Source organism: Furipterus horrens, unplaced genomic scaffold (genome assembly GCF_987537825.1).
Source record: "Furipterus horrens unplaced genomic scaffold, mFurHor1.1.pri manual_scaffold_4, whole genome shotgun sequence".
NCBI lineage: Eukaryota > Metazoa > Chordata > Mammalia > Chiroptera > Furipteridae > Furipterus > Furipterus horrens.
The window spans coordinates 52,386,117-52,398,811 of NW_028327174.1; the positions used below are offsets into that span (position 1 = coordinate 52,386,117).

At 40.1% G+C, this 12,695-nt stretch overlaps 1 pseudogene; it reads right to left on the bottom strand.

Moving 5' to 3' along the window:
• Window positions 1-11,624: 11,624 nt before the first annotated feature.
• LOC150011787 (thiol S-methyltransferase TMT1A pseudogene) lies at window positions 11,625-12,381 on the bottom strand (annotated as a pseudogene).
• Between the last annotated feature and the right edge of the window lie 314 nt (window positions 12,382-12,695).

Genomic DNA, 12,695 nt, shown 5'->3' on the forward strand with positions numbered 1-12,695 from the left:
TGCCATTTCACCAAGGAAACTTAGTTTCTTTTAGGAGAGAATGGTATTTAGAAACCAAGATTTCAACACTAGGTATGCTCATAGCTTTTGAAATATCAGTGACTTTATGAATCTTAAGCTAGGAACAGAATGTTGCCTTCAAGTTTTAACATTCTAGACCAGTGATCCTAAAACCTGTTCAGATGGTGGACAACATGGAAAGAATGAGATTTTAATGGAAATATATATTTATTGAGTAAACATGGTATTTTATGGAATCTAAGATATCAGTGGAGAGATAGTATATACATACATACATATATATGTGTGTGTGTGTAATGTATACACACATAATTTAATCTGTGTATTTTATCTGTCTGCCTATCTTAAAGCTGTTGATTTCACTTTTCTTGGCCCCTTATAATAGATTTGGGAATAAATTATGTAGGAAGAAAATCAGGCAGATAGGCAGGCAGCATTTTGGACATTTTAATGCCCAATAAGTAATTTCCTGATCTTTGGGATGTTTAGCTCAAAACTTATCCTTAAAAGTGATATATACTTTGTCATTATTAAAATACCAAACTATGTGATAAATATTTGAAATACAGAGAAATAGAAAAATCATCCATAAATTTACCAATTGAATACAAGCCTTGTTTAGCATTTTAGTGTACTTCTTTAGTTCCCCCCTCAAGTGAATCTGTTCTCTTTTAAATATAATTATAGTTGTAATGTTGCTATACCTTTTCAACCTGCCCATTTACTTGAGGCAAAAATAAAAACATCCGCTATTTATGAAGTACCTAGTATGTTTGTAACAGAATCCCTGGGCTGCTCCAATTGAAACAGAACCCACGGGCTGTTTAGTTAAGGGTCCGATTGCCCGCCACCAGAATCATAACTCTGAATACCAGAGTTTGGTGAAAAGAAAAAGAATTGTTTATTTACACAAAGTCCTGCCTCCCCCTCCCAGACCTGGCCAGTCTTACGGAAGTCAGAAACACCGTTTCCCTACTTCCTGGGCACAGTTCAGCTTTACCAGTAGCTGCCAATCACTCAGTTCTGATTGGGGAGGTCCTTTCTGTGCTGTGGTGCCCTCCAGCTCTCAATGCAGGACCTCCTGGATTCTCAGCCTCCTTGTAAACTGCCTTCTTCCTGCAAGCCGCATGGATCTCCTCTCCTTCTCCAAGCAGCCTGGCAAGAGCCTCTTCTTAAAGCAGCCTGGAGATCCCTTCTCCAAGCCAAATGGAGGGAGCCCACAAGAGCCAGAGAGTGAGGGCGTGAGGGCCAGAGAGAGAGCCTCCTAGAGCCAGAGCCAGCCCAAAATGTCTGCAGCTGCTTCTCTCTTCCTCCCTGCCTCCCCTCTCCCCCTGCGTCCTCTCACACAATGGGTGTTGCAAACAGTTCTGACCATTCACAGAACCCTATGTAGGCTCTGTCTGCTTCTTCCTACCAGCCCACAGTCCAAGATCCCTCCCATCTTCCTGAATCTTGGAAGTAAAGCGGATCTTTGCAACAATGTATCCAGCCACTAGCTCCAGGCATGCAAGGGCATCCTGAAAGCTGCTTCCTGCTCCCTATCTCCCAGCCGCAAACTCTGGGGTTTGTTTTTGGACTCCCCTGTTTCTGTAACATGTTGGCTCTGTATAGGTTGTTTTCTTTCTCATTTAATCCTTAAGATAATATTTCAAAGTAGGTATTTGCCTAATATTAGGGATAAAGAAACTGAATCTCAGTTTACAACTGAGATTTTGTGCAATGCAATTTCCATAACTCATTTAAAATGCAGGCATATTGGCCAGTGGGAGGTCCTTTCAAGCTGGCTTCTGTATTTCATACATCCCCTCCATTCTTTAAGCACTTCCTTACTTTTTGGAACAAGATGGTTCTGACTCATCATTTGATTTCTCTGTCCCAGCCCTGATTTCTCTGTCCCAGAAATTGTCCTTTTCTCCAAGGAAACTTAGTTTCTTTTAGTGGAGAATGGTATTTAGAAACCAAGATCTCGGCACTAGATATGCTCATAGCTTTTGAAATGTCAGTGATTTTCTGACACTTAAGCCAGGAACAGAATGTTTCATAACTTACTGGGACTGTCTCAACTACTCCCTGGTTGTAGGATATGTGCACTGCTTCCTCTCTTTATCTCTCTCTCTCTCTCTCAATCAATCAACAATGCCATGATGAACATCTTCATAGATATGGTTTTTCATGAATTGTTTTCCAAAGGGTTAACCTAATTTGAATGCCACACTCAAACACTACTGGCATAGTATTATTTTAAAAAATAACTGATACTTTAGCCCTGGCCAGTGTGGCTCAGTTGGTTGGTGTCATCCATAACAGTCAGGGTACATACCTATATTGCAATGATCCCCTGTCTGGTGCTATGATTCCTGTCTGGTGCATATAGGAGGCAACCAATCAATGCTTCTCTCTTGCATCGATGTTTTTTCCTTCCTCTTTCTCTAAAAAAGCAATGAAAAAAATGTCCTTGAGTGAGGATAAAAAAAAAAAAAAAGAAAGAAAAAAACCCTGATACTTTAATAGGCAAAAAAGTACTTTGATTAAATTAGCATATATTTGAATATAAGTTCTGTTTTATTCAAGAAACATCTAAGGGTTCCCTGCTGTATATCAGGAATGATGGCAGGAATGGAAGACACAAAGTTATTTTTATTATATAATTCAGTCAGAAATCCAACACCAAGGCATCTCCATTAATTCAGCCCATGACTGTATGAGGGGCTGAGGTGGTGAGGCCTTCACTAAAAGGCTGAGGGGCTATGTGGGGGCAAATGCCCAGACAATGGGCTGGGTCAGCTCAGGAAAAATGTGATGCGAGATGGAGAGGACTCCCCATTGTTAGGTGTGAGAGTTAAGCTGCTGAGTCTCAGGTCCGAACCCTAACAATATTCCGCTGCGCGGGGCGGAGTCGGCTTTGCCAGAGGTTTTGTTAGGACCTGCCGATAGGGGGCGCCAGAGGGGGCTGCAGGGCGTTTGCTTTCTGTGGGCTTCCTCGCCGCTCGCTGTGTGGGCAATGGGTCTTCTCCGGGAATGCAGCAGTGCGTGCCTGTAGCAGCCGCTGAATCCACTGGGCAGTTTTCCCAACCCTCCGAGAATCAGAGATCCTCCCGTGTGCCAGGCCGCCCGTGTTCGCCCCGCAGAGGTTCGCGTCCCGGCCCCCGGGACCCTGAGACACACAGCAGCGGGGCCCCGCCTCCTTCTCAGAGCCCTGCGCTTCAGATCTCCTCTCGGTTTTGAAGTGCGAATCGTTGTAACCTCTTTATTTTGTCCCCTCAGCCCTACTTATGGCAGCGAATTCCACCAGTTCTATGATATCTTAGGACTCTCTTTTCACCCTTTGACTTTCCAAGTGAACAACTCTGTACCTGGTTAACAAATCTTTACCTTGAATTCTCTCTGTTCAAATGACTGGTGTGACTATTGTTTCTTCATTGGAACCTGGCCAGTAGGCCTGTGGGAGCCTCAAAGTTGGCTGAGAGAAAGCGGTCTTTTCCAGAACATTAGGGCTCTGTTGTCAGGTCTCAGATAGGAAGTGTTGACTGGAGAAATTCCAGCCAGAATGTTTGGCAGCAGCTTGTTCCAGGAAGTCAAGGACATCTGGAGACGGGAATCTGTTTAAAATAGTCTGTCTTCATAAATCCACATAAATATTTTGTCTGTTTGATGCATTAAATGGCCATAGAACAACATTCATTTCAACTCTATTCAACAAACATTATTTAGTGAGCACCTAATGAGGGTCAGAACATAAATGAATGCGGAAAACTGCACCCATTCTAACGGAGCCACGTAGGAATATACAAAATACACACAACTCAAACATCTACCAGTGGCCTCAGTTCATTACACACACCCAGCCACATCTGCTGTTACAACTTCTTGTGGGATTTCAGGTAACCCTCCCTTCCTGCCAGGTCACAAGAACTCATAAGTTGCAATCCTTCCAATGCCCACCTCCACAAGCAAAGTTGAAGTCTTTTTTCCAGGTAAAATATCTTATTTACTATAGTTGTTATGTATTTCTTTTCTTTTATAATAATTAAAAAAAATTTTAAAATTACAGTTGACATACAGTATTATATTAGTTTCATGTGTATAACAGTAATTAGACATTTTTGTTATGTATTTCTTAACCATGTAATATGTGTAAAGCTGTGCTACTGTTTTTATTAGACTTCTATCTTTTTTAAAGTGTCACTGATGAAGTTTTTAAAAAATATTTTATTTATTTATTTATTTAGAGAGAGGGGAAGGGAGGGAGAGAAATATCGATGTGAGAGAGAAACATTGATCAGTGGACCGGGGACTGAACCTGCAACCCAGGTATGTGCCCTGATCAGAAATCAAATGGATGACCTTTCACTTTGCGGGAGGATGCCCAACCCACTGAGCCACACCGGTCAGGGCACTAATGAAGTTTTGAGTATTGTGTCCATAACCCCATTTCCCCCCTCATAAGCCTTCTGTTCTATTGCATGGTTTTGCATAGTACAGTGATTTTCAGGAATGCATATGTTATAGAAGAACTGACTATACCTAAGACAAAGAAAACAGCAAGGGAGATGATTGCAGAATGCTTCTGAAAGCTAGAAAGTAGAACAAATTGTAACCACCTGCAAAATAATAGAAAATACATATATTGGTCTCTGCCTCTTGTTTCTGGCACAGGGCTCTTAAAACCCTTGTAAATTCCTAAGTGGTAAGAGCATTAGGAGCATCTCTTGTTCTAATATTTGTCTTTGTCTCTGTCCCTGACACAAAGCTCCTAAAACCCTTGTAAATTCCTAAGTGATAAGAGCACTAGGATGATCTTTTGTTCTATTGAGGTAACTCCAGATGGGCTCCTGAATGGGGGCTGGTTACCAGAAAGACCAAGTCATGATTAGAAACTTGAAAATTTTAGCCCTATCCTCGGTCCTCCAGAGAGAGGAGAGATGTTGGAAATCGAATTAGTAATTATCATAACTTTTGTGAGGAAACTTCCACAAATTCCCAATAGTATGGGTTTTAGAGAGCTTCCAGGTTGGTGAACACATGCACAGTGGGAGGGAGATGCACTCCAACTCCACAAGGACAAAAGCTCCCATACTTTGGACCCTCATCCTAAGTATCTCTTCATCTGGCTGTTCATTTGTATCCTTTATCATATCAGTTAATAAACTAATAAACATAAGTGTTTTCCTGAATTTTGTGAGTCACTCTAGCAAAATAACAGGACCTGAGAAGGGGGTTGTGGGAACCTCAGATTTATGACCAACCAGTCAGAAGCACAGGTGAGAACCTGGACTTCCAATTGGCATCTGCAGTGGGGTGGGGGTAATCTTGTGGGATTGAGCCCTTAACTTGTGGGATATGATGCTATCTCCAGGTAGATAGTGTCAGAATTGAATTAAATTATAGGACACCCAGCTGGTGTCACAGAACTGCTTGGTAGAGAAAACCTTCACATATTTGGTGATCAGAAGTGTCAGAAGTGAAGTGTTCTGTGTGAGTAGTAAAGGAGACACAAAGGAGGAGAACTGAGGATTTTTTAATACATTAACTTGGACCTAAGAAAGCTGACTATTAAGCCAGCTATGAGGAAGAAAGGAGTTACACAGAGAGAGCTTCAGAAATCCTGAAGTCCGTTGTTGAATAATGAGTCTCGTATGTGTAGAGTGACACTGGGGATAGGCAAAGAATGACTGGGAATTGTAAACTGAAAAATTTTCAGAGCTCATTCAAGTTACATCTAGTCAGAGAGGAGAGTCCTTAATGAACACCTGCGGCATTCAGCAGAGACCCCAGAAGGGTCATGCCCTAGTGAATGGGCTAAATTAGTCCAGAGTAAAGCTACTCTAGACTCATACTAGCTGAGTTTAATATTGGAGGACTATGCCACCTAATCCCAGGACTTAATATAAAGCTACAGTGAACAAGAATGTATAATATTGTCAAAGGATAGACATATAGATCAATGGAATGATAAAATCTAGAGATGAACTCACACATCTATGGTCAACTGATATTTGACAAAGGTGAAAAGGCAACTCCATAGAGAAAGAATAGTCTTCAACAAATGGTCCTGGAAGAATGATACATCCATAAGAAGAAAACTTAATGCACTTCACAAAAATTAACTGGAAGTGGATCATAGACTTTAACATAAAAGTTAACACTATATAACTTCTGGAAGAAAACATAAGAGAAAATCATTACAGTCTTGGGGTAGAGAGAAATTCATTTGATAAGACACAAAAATCATGAAATATAAAAGAAAAAAGATTGGCTAACTTGGATTTAATAAAAATAAAACCTTTTGCTTTTCAAAGACATCATTTAAAAAAATGTAAAAGCAAGCCATACTGGGAGAAAATAGTCATATATTTACAATGTCCTTGAATGCAGAATATACTGTATGAAGAACACTTGCAACTCAATAAGACAAATAGCCCACTTTAAAAATGGGTAAAATATTTGATGTACACATCACAGAATATATTATATGAATGGCCAATGAGCAAATGGAAATATGCTTAATGTTATTAATTATTGGGGAAATTAAATTAAAACCACTGTAAGATCCACAAAACCCTCATTAAAATTAATGATAATATCAAGTGTTAGCGAGTATGTGGAGCAACTAGAATGTTTACATATTCCTAGTAGAAAAGTAAAGTTGCTTAACAACTTTGGAAAACTACTTTGCAGTTTCTTATGACCCAGAAACTCTACTTTTAGGTATTTATTTGATAAATGGAAATATATGTCCATAAAATACGTGTATGAGTGTTTGTATCAGCTATATTCATTATTCATAATAGCCAAAAAATTGGAAACAACTCAAATGTCCATAAAAGGTAAAACTGTGTTATATCCACATAATGGAATGCTACTGAGCTATAAAGAGAAAGGAAAACTGACACATGCAGCCAACAACATGTATGAATTTGAAAAAAATATAGAATAAAATGAGCAAGACACTGAAGAGTACTCACTGTATACTTTTACTTACATGAAATTCTAGAAGAGACAAATCTATAGTGATAGGAAATAGATAGGGGCTTGCTTGGGGTCTAGGGTTGTGGGGATTGATTATAAAGAGGCATAGGGACTCTTTGGTGGGGGGGGGGAGGTAGGTAATGGCTATGTTCTATATCTTTATTTTAGTAGTGCCCTACAGGAGTGTGTACATTTATCAAAATAAATCCAACTGTATGCTTAAAGTGGTTGCATTTGATCACATGCAAACTGTATCTCAATAAAGCTGACTTAAAAAAAAAAAAATCCTGGAAGATTGGTTGCAGTCTATTTAATCATCCATTGAACCTTGGAATCCCCTCTTCCATTCAGAGAGCCAGGTACTGTCCCTCTCCACCTCAGCAGAAGACTTGAGGTTTATTCTCTGGTTAAACAGAGGGTCTTTATAACAAGGCACAGTTGGGCATATTACCTTACTGAAAAGATGGATAGTAAGAGAAAGTTTGCAGTCTTAGTGCTGAGATTCCAGCCTTCTTCTCTCATTTGTTTCCAGGATGCTAGAAGCCAGGCTTATAGATTTCAGGGAGAGATTTGGAAGATTTCTCTGACCAGCTGCAAAGGAAAGACCCAAGATGCTGACAGTGGAATTTCTCCATCTGAGCAGCTCAACTGTCTCAAGCTACATTAAGTCCAGCGTTGACATGCCTCATCCATGCTCATGAGCTTCCAGCCAGTTTTTAATGCTACCCCTGGAAATGTGAGTACTTAGCTGTGGATCAATAGTCATCTGAGAAGAGCCTCCAACATGAAAACTGGAGCTCAGACCACAAAAAGGAAAAGGAATCTAAGGGAAGTAAAGACTAAGTAGAGAGATGATAATATTAAAAGAAAGAAAATCTCCCTTTTATTAAATTATCAAAGAAATAATTCCAGAAAATTTCTGTAATTAAAGGCTGTAAGTTTGCAGGCCCATTAAATTCCCAACAGGTATCATTAATTCATTTCACTGGAGGCAGAGGAGAAAAAAATTTCAAATAAAGTACCTAAAGTTAGAATTGATTCAGGCCTCTCAGCAGTAACGTTGGCAGCTAGAAGACAGTGGATACCTTCAAAATTTTGAGCGAAAACATTTTCTGACTCAGAATTCTACAGCTGTGCAAATTATGAATTATTTTGAGAACAAGACATATTCAGACATGCATTTTTCTCAACACGTGTGCATCACCTTTCCCTAAAAGGTACCACAGGATATGTTCTACCAAATCTAGGAGTAAACAAAGAAGAGGAAGAGATAGGATTCAGGAAACAGAGTCCAATGCAAAAGAGAAAAGAAGGGAGTTCCTTGGAAGATGGTGAAGGAAGATTCCAAGATGAAAGCAATGCAACAAGTCTAGAGAGCACCGAGTCCAGATGGAAGCCTGGAGAGACCTTGGAAAAATGGGTCCAGATGATGAAATTGATAGAATACTTGAGATGTTTGACCATACTGAGAGGTTTAGACAAGTGAGGGAGAGTCTGGGATGATTTAGGAATCTATATCTATAAAATATCTGTAAGGATATATATAGATAAATAGATCATTATTACTCTGAGAAACCTGAAGTAAAGAAGTATATTGTATGGTTCAAAAATAAGTAAAGTATACTACATGGCTCAATTGTGAATATCAATTAAAGAAATAATTCTATCAGGAAGAAGAGAGTTGAGAAATCTGGTGATTGTGGGGTGGTTGTGAAAGAGGTAAACTTTCACTTTCCAGAATGGGAAGTTAATACCAACACCTAAATCTGAAGAGACAAGAAATAGTAGTAAAAACATACTATTTAGAGATATGTATATAAATTAAGATAAAAAAGGTTGAAACTTGAATGTGATTGCATTTGGGGGGTAGAAATTTTGTGTGCTCAAGAGCTGCTATTTTTCATCATAAGCTTGTGGTTTTTCTCTTTAAACCATATGTATGTATAACTTATAAAAATTTATCTATCTATCTATCTATCTATCTATCTATCTATCTATCTATCTATCTATTCATCCACCTTATCTATCTCTGGGGACTATTGGGAAAATGTTGCCTGAAGTGGAGAAGGGTGATTCTTTTTTCTTTTGTTCTGGTGAGATACTCAACCAATAGTATAAAAAAGTTAATTGGCTAATGAGAGTGGGTGGGGAAGTTTGGTATCTTTACTGGAGCCCAGAGCAGGCACACCAGAAGCTCTGAGTTCTTAGAACCCTGGAATCAGAGGCCTGGAGGAAGCCTGTTTGTCTAGTAGAGTCAAGGTCCCCTGAGGCACCTGAGTTGGTAGATCCACTTCCTCAGGACAAGGAAAGGACCCAGCCTTGGACCTTTGCGAAAGGTCTGGAGAGAAGTCCTCTATATCTATTGACAGTGGCTACCCTAGAGGGAATCCACCGTGTTTGCTTGAGCTGGGACAAGATTGTCCTTTTGTTCATACCCGGAATAGTCAAAGAACATAGAGGCTCTTTTCCTTTCTTCAGACAAGAGAGTCCTCCCTACCAGCCCATTTGCTGCCAGCCTGATGGGGGATACCACTTTGAACAATCAGGACAAGTGCCTCGTACAGGGGAAAATGTAATGAAACAAATGAGATAGACTTAAAAATGCTGTACAACAACAACAACAACAAAGATACTTTTATGGTGATTCAACAATATATTGCTAAGAAATGATCTGGGAATAAGAGAGGCAATTAAAACCCCCCCAAATTTAAAATTCAATAGAGGAAATGAAAAGTAGAATAAATACTGCTGGATGATAGAAGTCATTTAGGAGACCAAATGGAGGAACAATTTTGCAATATGGAACAAAAGTACAAAGAAATGGAAATTATGAATGAAAAGATAAGAGCAAGCATGCTAAAGCTAGGAGATCTTATAGTTGTTCCAGAAAAAGACAGAAGGAAAGAACAAAGAGAGGAGAAATAATAAAGAAACAATGAGGAAAACTCTGAGCTAAAGAAAGACTTGAGTATTAACATACAAAATGTTCTTCAAATGCCTAGCAAGATTACTAATAAAAACAAGATACACATCTAGTCATCTCTTGGTGAAACTTCAGAACTTAAAAGAAAATAAAATCCTAAAAACTTCTAGACATAAAACAACAAAAACAGGCTACCTAAAAGGGAAAGAGAACCAGGTTGGCACTGGAAGTGTCATTTGCAATTTGGAAAGCCCCAGGACCATGACATGATGCCCACAGCTTCTGCAGGAAAGAAATCAGATCCAAGATCTTGACCAAAATGTTGTTAAGTGTGAGGTAGAAGATAGACATTTTTAGATCTGCAAGGATTCATGTACCATTTTTTAGGAAACTATTCAAGAAGGTAGTTTAGACAAATAAAAATTAAAATTTAAAAACAAAAACAAAAATATCTCAAGACAGGGGAAGACAAAGCATATAAAACAGCACAGAGCAATAAATCTAGTAAAATTTATAGTAGATAAATAGATGATGATAAACTTATTTTTAAACTAGGTTGTACATTACAAAGGATTTTTGAAATAAAAGGCAAGGGGTAAAATCCTTAGTAATAGATTGAAACTAAAATTACAGATTATTTCAACCAAACCAGGATATGGGATGGAGAGACTGAGGTGGTTGAGAGGAAAGAGGGGATGAGGACGGGGAAATAAAGTGCTATAGGATTGTGCTGAGTTGAGGGGGGTCATGTAACTATATAATTTTAGTATGTTGATAGTGAAGTATGGGTTCAAATATAACCTGAACTATGGATGTAATTACTAGTAAATTTGAGATGGATAGAAAAACTTCCAAATATCAGGAAGGGAAACATGAATTTAAAACAGAAAAATACTGGAAAGATACCCATAACAGTAGGGACCTATGGGGTCAGGTACGGGGGATGGGATTTAGGGAAGTGAAAGGAGAAGTTTCATTGTTTTCCTTCTTTGTCCTCCTTTAACTTTTAAATTCTTTTTAACAATTAGGATGCATTAATTGTCTTTATAATTATAGACAATGAAGTAAGAAACATTAAAAAGTCAACAGTGTTTAAAGATACAAAGGTGATTCCATCTGCAATGTCTTTGGGGAAACTGCTTTCCCCAAATCTTCCTTTCTTTCCCTGCATACACCCTCCCCTGACAAACAATGAATAATGACTGTTACTGGGGGAAAGGACTAGAGAATGGTATGTGGCTAACTCCTGAGGCCCCAAAGTAAAAACTAAAGAATTATGCCATGAATAAAGATAGCTATCTGTGTACTTACAAGTTCTCATTTGTTAAGAAGAGAGGTGTTCAGGCATGCCCTATGGGGGATGTACTGTTCCCATCTTTAGAAAATTGGATACCAGGTTGGAAGCCATCAGGGCAGTGGCATGGCCTAGATCTTCTTGACCTAGGAGTTAAGGCACCTGAATTTTAGTTTTGTCTCTGCCATTTGTATGAGCCACATGACCGTGTGCAGGTCATTTAACCTCTCTGAAGCTGACTTCTCACAGCAGAAATACTGTGTTGCTGTATTTAGTTAATATCCCCTAAATGTTTGTTTTATGAATAATGAATAAATAAATTGAATAAAGTGGGAGCTGTGCATGAAACCCACAAATAGCCAGCTTAACACACAGTGAAGATGGGTCCCTCTTGCCTCCCTTCTTCCCACCTCCCAACTAACCCCTCAGCACTCTGCACACTTCCTGGAGGATCTGCTCCTGGTTCTCCACGGAGCACAGGACCAGCGTGCAGACCACCACATCCATGGAGCCATCGGCCACCTGGCGCATGTTCTCCCTGGCAGCCACCACGAAGCGCTCAAACTGCAGGTGTCGATTCTTGGCAATGCTCTTGATCAATAACTTCTCAAAGTTGGGGTTGGAGTCTACACATGTCACCCTGCATCCAGGCAGATAGAACTTGAAGTTGGCCCCAGTGCCACAGCCCACCTCCAGCAGGGAGAGCTTCCCGGAGGGACCCACAAACTCCTGCAGGTTGCTGAAGAGCTCCTGCTTCTTGCTCGTCATCTGTGTGTTGTACATCACACTGAACCTCACCAGGAAGTAAGGGAACCATATCCAGTTCCATAAGCCCAGAAAGCTCAGCAAGTACAGGGGAAATGCCAGGATGCAGAGGGCCAGAAAGAGAAGGTGGGTGAGGACTGCCAGTGTGCAGGCAACAGAGCCCAGAACCACAGGGACAGGGGAATAGGAGAGGGGTGAGGGTGGTGGCACCACGGGTAACATATAATTCTGCAGACCTCCTAGGAGCACAAAGTCATCAAATGAGGAACAAGCCGAGGGAGGTGATATCCCGAATCCCAGTCTCCTTGGGCTCTTTACCAGCAAGGAGAAGACAGGAATTGCTTGAGCACGGCAGACATTCCAGTGGTCATCTGCCACAAAAAATACCTTCCACAACAGAAACCACTTCCATCTACTGAGTCTATCTTATAACATTTTCTTCTTCAATACTTAAGAAAACCCATGGGATAGACAGTATTTAATTCCCCATTTTACAGAAGAAGAATCTGTGTCGCTCAAGGTCGTGTAGCTGGGAAGCGGTGGTCTGAGTCAAAGCAGAGCCCACACCTTCCTTCTGGTGCCACACGGTTTCCCGGATACTCCTGTCTCCGGTAGGGAGTTACTGCCCTGCGTGCGGACTGAGACCACAGAATGCACAGGCTGTAGAGAATTAGGTCAGAACAGTCCCACAAAATGTCTTTATCTATGAGAAGTAGCCATTCT